Consider the following 7,595-nt stretch of genomic DNA (forward strand, 5'->3'; position numbering starts at 1 on the left):
GATGACAATTCCTTTGAAAAACTACGAGAATTTCAAATGTTTAAACTGAGAAAATGTATGATTAATCTAAGTAAATAAATCTTTATCTTTTCCGTTCTAATTAATCAATCAAATAAAATATTTAAAAAGAAAACAAACAAATTGTTATGGATAGATTTATATTACGTATTTAGATGCGCGCGCTCGGTAAACGTGAACCACGCGTGACCAATGCGTGCTTCACGCAGAGCAGGTATGGCCAACGGGTATGGCCAATATTTGTATTATGTATGTGGGCAGGAAAGGGTGTGTACACTCTCCCGGTTTAATACAAGTATATTCCACTTGATTCAAACCGTTTACAAAATTAAGTCGATCCGCTCCGATATCGCCAATCATATCAGGACCAATCCTGAGCGGACGCGATACCGGAGCAAATCGACTTAATTTTGTAAGCGGTTTGAATCAAGTGGGACATACTTGTATTAAACCGGGAGAGTGTACACACCCTTTCCAGCCCAGATACATAACACAATATTAAGCAATTTTAATAATATTTACATTATCAGATTAAAATGTCAAACCTTTTAACTTATTGTTAGATAATTTTGTTTACAATTTTTTTTATAGAAATCCAGTAGCTGCGGAAAAATTATCTTACCGTACTATGAGAAGTTTTCTGTACAGAGAACAAACAAATACGTCACAGACCGGAGATACCACAGACTATTGCCGGTCTTGAGGTAGCATTAATGAATTATCAGCCGACCGAACACATTTATATAGGCACAGTATTATCTGATAATGGCCATAGAGCAGTGCTATTTACAACTAATACCTTACTAAACGCGCTAGCAGCATCCACAGAAATATTCATGGACGGTACATTTTCGGTAAGCAACATTCGAGATTTAAATGAAAGCTATAAGCGGTACCTTGAAGCGGTAGCTAAATGGGCATCCTCAAATGGACTGCACTTTAACCCTTCCAAATCCTCACTTCTCATTGCAGGTTCTCCAGTGCTGTTGTCTCAGCTTCAATCCTTCGATCTTTATCTGAACTCCGTACCCATACCTCTATCATCCTCAATAAAAATACTCGGCGTTCACGTTGACTCTTCCTGGTCTTTTAAACAACATGTTGACGTAAAATGTCGGGCTGCCTTTGCTCGACTTCGTCTTCTGTATCCGTTCGGCACATACTCTCCACTTCTCAGAAGCTTCATGTATCCCAAGCTCTTGTCGTCTCACTCTTTGACTACGCCGACGTCGCACAGTGGGCTGAATTGTCAAATTTGTGGACATATGTCAATAACTCATTGGAATGTCAATAAAACAGTCTAAAAATTGGTATCAAAATGTTTTTTTGGTCATTTTATAAGAATCTGAGGTTAAATTTTCAAAATCCAAAATGGCGGATATGAAATGTTGGTCCCAAGTTACTAAAAGTCGCCTGATTCACGTAAAACTCGGTATTTGAAAGGTTTTTGAATCGCTGATTACGAATCTGATGCACCCTCGCCCCCTGGAAGGCTAAGAAATTTTTTGGCATACAATAAGCAACCCCTCCAAATAATCGCACACATGTTTCGACGTTTTTCCATATCTAAAGCCGTTTCCGAGATTCAGGGGGCTAGGTCAAACTTTAGAGATACCCTTATATTCGTCCGCGTTCGTGGTTCTGGATTCGACAGAGAGTGAGGAAAACTCTAATATAAAAGACTAGCTTGATATACCAGTTCTCAGAAGAGTAGGAACCGAAAAGCGTTAAGGGGTTAGTCTACTCTAGATCGGGCAAAAACAGGCGAATTTTTAGGAATTAATTTCAGACAAAATATCGGTGATACATGAATGATTTTTTTTCATTATCTTTATTAGGGTTTCAAGAACATGTACAAATTTTTTGGTGTAAACAATTTCAAAATGGCGATGAGGCACTCCGCGCGCAATTATGCTTTTCAGACGGTGTACATGGTTTCTGAATTGTGGGTGGTCTAAAAAAAAAAAAAAATATGGTCATTAACTATATTGTATTGCCTTCAGAATGACGGAGCTTTTTTTCTCTCCTCGTTTTTGGCGTCAAGAAAAAAATTCCTGAATTTTTCAAAAATGCAGTGAAAAATTCAAGAATTTTTTTCTTGACGCCAAAAACGAGGAGAGAAAAAAAGCTCCGTCATTCTGAAGGCAATACAATATAGTTAATGACCATATATATTTTTTTTTTTTAGACCACCCACAATTCAGAAACCATGTACACCGTCTGAAAAGCATAATTGCGCGCGAAGGAGTGCCTCATCGCCATTTTAAAATTTGTTTACACCAAAAAATTTGTACATGTTCTTGAAACCCTAATAAAGATAATGAAAAAAAAATCATTCATGTATCACCGATATTTTGTCTGAAATTAATTCCTGAAAATTCGCCTGTTTCTGCCCGATCTAAGGTAGACTAACCCCTTAATTTGAGAAGAATTGGTTAAAGTTGGATAAAATATTAATAGGCACTTGTAGTCAGATACTTATTGAACAAGTATCTGTGCAGAATTTCTTGGATCGAATCGGAGGCATTCATATATTCGATTGCTAATTTAGATTTTGTTCGAATTTTTGAACATTTTCCGTTTAAAAAGTAATTTACATATTAATATTGTTTAAATATTAAAACTGTATACGAATTTTTTTTTCATATTCCGTACATGCACTTCTTTAAAACAAGCTTTGGTTTTTTGAAATCGGACAATAATTGTGTTCATGGCACTTATTTGAAATGAAGGTAAAATAAAACATTTCAACACGTAAATAAAAGGTTGTTCATTTTCAACTACGAAAACTTTCTTCGATTTTAAAAAAATTAAAATAAAAAATTATTAAAACTAATTTTAAGCCTTACTTGAACTAATAACTATAACCATTAATGCAATTTTGAATTTTTGAACTTCATCATTTTCTACAAATACGTCCGTTTTTTTTACCGTTCAGCCCACTGTGCGTCGTTTATATTCCAGCACTTAACCAACAACTATTGAATCGTATCCAATATATTCAAAACTCATGTCTCCGCTTCTCTTACAATGTCCGTAAATTTGACCATATATCTCCACTCTATTCTAACTCCCGTTGGTTAAAAATCCAACAACGTTTTATGCTTCATCTCTGTTGCCTGGTTTTTCCGTCTTCTTCAGTCTGACACTCCTCCTTACCTCCGACGTCTCCTGCATCTGAACTCTGAGCTTCATGCCGTTAACGCCCAAAATACTCGTTACCCTGACCTTCTTTCCTTTCCATCGCATCACTCCGCCAAGTTTCGCGCTTCGTTCTCCTACTGTGCAGTCAATATTTCAATGACCTTCCCTCTTCCATAAGATCCTTATCCTCCCTGCCCTCCTTTCGTACAGCTACGTTCACTTTTATTCTATCAACTGCACTTCCTGCCAGAAATGCATCTCAACCTGCGCATTGCTGATTGCTTGCACGGTCGGTCTGCTAACGCGCACATGTGCGAGTGTTGCGTACGTATATCCTATGCGTTCACTGCGTGTGTATTTTTTAGTTCTGCGACAATATATTAATGACTGTATTTACTCCCGTGAGCGAATCCATTGTTTCTGTATTATTTATTGTTTCTATATTATATTATATATTTAGTATTTAGTATTGAGCGAATCCCGTGAGCGAATCCATTATTTCTGTATTATTTATTGTTTCTATATTATATTATATATTTAGTATTTAGTATTATGTCAACTCACACTGTCTCCACTGGTAGGCATAGAAACAACAATTTGTTGATGCCTTACCATTTGCGTGCACTCATTATACTCTAACTGTATCCACTACTATGCATCGCAATAAATTAAAAAATTAAAATTAAATAAGAACAAAGATTATAAGCGAAAATTATCAAAATGTATACCAATCCTTATATAATAATAGTTAGTCCTAAATATGTATCCTTAATACCCTTATGTACATTACTTGAAGAAATTTATCCTTTTGAACAGGTCGTTCCCAGAGTATCCTTTGCCCAATTATATACTATTCATATACGATATATGGACACGGTATGTTGTGCGTGTGTGCGTGCGTGCGTGCGTGCGTGCGTGCGTGCGTGCATGCGTGCGTGTGTGTACGTGCGTGCGTGCGTGTGTGTGTGCGTGCGTGCGTTTATGTGTGTTAGATTCATTTAACAGCTTTTGATCTTCTTATAAATGTTGATAAGACATTTTTATGCTATATATTTTTGCCTTTTATCCATTAGGGTATACCGGTCCTTTTTATATTGTATGAGAAGCGCACCATGAATGTGTATAATGCGATTTGGCGAAGGGTAAAGGAACTCCATCCGAATGCACTGCAAGGAGTGAAGTCAGTCATGAGTGATTATGAACGTGCGGCAATGACAGTTGCAAGAGAGATTTTTCCAGAAGCACGTATAACTGGTTGTTGGTTTATTTCAATTAGGTACGTATGCAAACGACAAAAACGAATATTTTTGTAATTTTTATAAAGCTATTTTTATTGCTATGTAACTCATCTGCTTGTTAAGTATGATTTAATATTATATTCAATATTATTTTATGCAGGCTGTATTAAGACGTTGAAGAGCATTAGGTCTAATGGTAGCCCTTAGAAAGGTTCTTGGTTTTACCATGGCCTTGCCATTGGCGCCGGTCAATGCATTTGAGGAAGGATTGCAGATAATACAAGAAGAGGCTGATCTGATATCGACAGAGTATCCTGCTGTATTGCAGTTTACTGTTTATTTAAGGCGTTTGGCTTCCTTTGAAAGAAAAAGTTTTCATTTTTGGTACACCTATACGGACAAACAATGTCGTGGAAAGTTTCCATTACATACTTTTTCATAGATTTGGTGGAATACATCCTAATATTTGGGATTTTCTTTGTATGTATTGCTTACTATCGCAAAAACTTGTAAAATGTAAATTTTCTGCACATTGTATAAAAGTGTGTCTGCAATATAATTTTTTTATCTTTTACAGATAATTTAGGCGAATTGCTTCTCGATCAAGAGATAAATATTGGGAGATTAGCGGAGGGACGTAGCGTAAAAAGAGTACGCGTCCAACATAATGTACGCGTGACAAGCGTATTGCGGAGGCACAAGCCTCTTTGAGCTCAGGAAGGTAATTATAATATTTGTTTTAAAGAAATTTACGATAAAGATGTATATATATTACGAGTATGCATAATTTTTAATATTTTTTGCAATATGTGAGCTTTGTTTTAAAAAAATTTAAATTACAATTTAATCATTTAAATAACTGCCGTTATTTGCAATGGTTTTCTTCCAACTTTCGGGAAGTTGGCGAATTCCGACGCGATAGAAGTGTCTCGGTTTGGAGGCAATGAAGTCATTGATAAATTTTGGATGTCAAGATATATCTTGAGAGTATTGTCCAGCCAACAAATGCTGCATCGACTTAAACAGATGGTAATCGGAAGGGACCAAGTCTGGTGAATAAGCCACGTGAGATAGGACGTCCCAGCCCAAGTTTAAAATGGTCCTCTGAGTCGGAGCAAGCAACGTGTGGCCGAGCGTTGTCATGCACCAGACTTGGCCCCTTTCGATTACCACCTGTTCAGGTCGATGTAACATTCGTTGGCTGGACAACACTTCCAAGATACGTCCGACATCCAAAAATTTATTGACGACTTTATCGCCTTCAAACCGAAGAACTTCTATCGCGACCGAATCCGCCAGTTTCCCAAAAGAAGGAAGAAGTATAAAGTCATTCCAAATAACGACAATTATTTTAATGATTAAATTCTAATTTATATTTTATAAAACAAAGCCCAAATTGCAAAAAGACTTAAAAAATCATGCATGCTTGTAATATATACATATGTACATATATATATATATATATATATATATATATATATATAAATTGTGTGTATTGTGGTGTGTGTGTGTGTGTGTGTGTGTGTGTGTGTGTACACACACGCGCGCGCGCACAAACTCACACATACACAGATATATATTTTTAAAATTGTGTTTTGTGTTTTTTTTTTAGTACGTGTAATAATATATTACATTACCGTAACTTTTTTATATGTATATATTTTTTATTACTGCAGGTTTTTGCTGAGAGAATTTTTGCAAGCACTTAGCAACGTATCGAAAATGCCCGAAGAGAGCTTTGGTTTGTCTTATATGCTATATATCTAATATGTGCTACGCAACCTATATTTTGTAAAAAAGGGAAAAAAATATATTTTATTGCAGATTTGCAAGCCGATACTCTGGACAGTCTAGACGACACTCTAGGATATCAAGAAACAATAGATAGCAATCTGTTAGACGCGTATACAGGTATTGCATATAATATTTTAAAATTACCTTTTTATCTATCAATCTTCTTCCTAAAGTGCAGTTTACACTTCCGTTCTATTTCTGATATATTATAAAAGCAATTATATTTCATCGTTGTTTTCGGATTATTTTTACAATATGTGAATGGTTGTAGCTGGACGGAGGATTGACATTAACCACACGCCCTCAATATCATCAATTATCACGGTCGCCACTCGATTTTAACCTCGGCCTATCAAGAAAGATACTTGAATAAGAACCAACCTTTCGCTGACTTCGCTAATTCCCCTCTCTACGACTCTGTTTCAGCTTCCATCTGTCTCCGGATCGACCCGCTGGACTTGTTGGACCGCTCCGCGCAAAGGACTTCCTTCGCTTCTGCTGGACAGCCGCTTCGCTGGGCCTCAGCCGCTGTGCGTTCGTCGATGGAGGATTTCGGACGGCCGACAGGTGAAATTACGAATGGGATAGGTAAGTCTTTGCAGGTTGTCTTCACCGAATAATCGTCACACGTAATTTCATAACAAGAGGTAAAATATAATTTATTTCTCTGCTTTTAGTTACGTTACATGGACTCGCGGGATTACGCACCGTTGAGCGGGATCATTCTCGCTCTCGTTCGCCGTTCGCGTACGCGCTCAGCCTAAGTTACGCCGATGCCCCTGACTACAGGGAGCCAACACTTTACGCTTAGTTGGAATAGAGAGACGAGTTCCTCGATGCGACCGTTCGCATCGAGAGCCGAGAGACGAATCCTCGATTCCTGGGCTCGGCTGCCCTACCTCGATCGAGTGGGGATGCCCCCACTTGTCGCATCTGCCGAACACCTGCGCTTCTTGCCAGCAGCTGTGTCAACAGTGTCATGAATGGCCCCATTGTTCTCAATCGCGCATATGTCGAACACCTGTAGCCGCGTGTCAACACTTTCACATTTCTTTCGTTCACGTTCGCGTAGCCCCTTTGTTCTTGGCCGCACATTTGCCGAACATCTGTGGCTCTCGCTTCGCAGTAGCGCAAACATTTCCGCATTCCACTCGCTTTCACATTTCGTCCAGTTCGCGCAAACATGTTTACTTTCGTGCTTCTCTTAATGACGGTTCATATCGTGGAATAATCCAGAGGTTTCTACATGTTTCCGCGTACCAAGTTCCGTGCTTACATGCATTAGACTCCTACCGCGGGTTCGTCGCCGTGACTATGCGCTGCTTCCGCTTCCGTTCGGCGATTTCGCCCCACCGCGCTCGAATTTCATCGTAACTCGATGGTTCGACTGCGCGACACCTC

General features: G+C 38.2%; 1 pseudogene; it reads left to right on the top strand.

The window, feature by feature from the left end:
* Positions 1-234: 234 nt before the first annotated feature.
* LOC139823847 (uncharacterized) lies at positions 235-7,005 on the top strand (annotated as a pseudogene).
* Positions 7,006-7,595: the final 590 nt, after the last annotated feature.

Source organism: Temnothorax longispinosus, unplaced genomic scaffold (assembly GCF_030848805.1).
Source record: "Temnothorax longispinosus isolate EJ_2023e unplaced genomic scaffold, Tlon_JGU_v1 HiC_scaffold_19, whole genome shotgun sequence".
Lineage (NCBI taxonomy): Eukaryota > Metazoa > Arthropoda > Insecta > Hymenoptera > Formicidae > Temnothorax > Temnothorax longispinosus.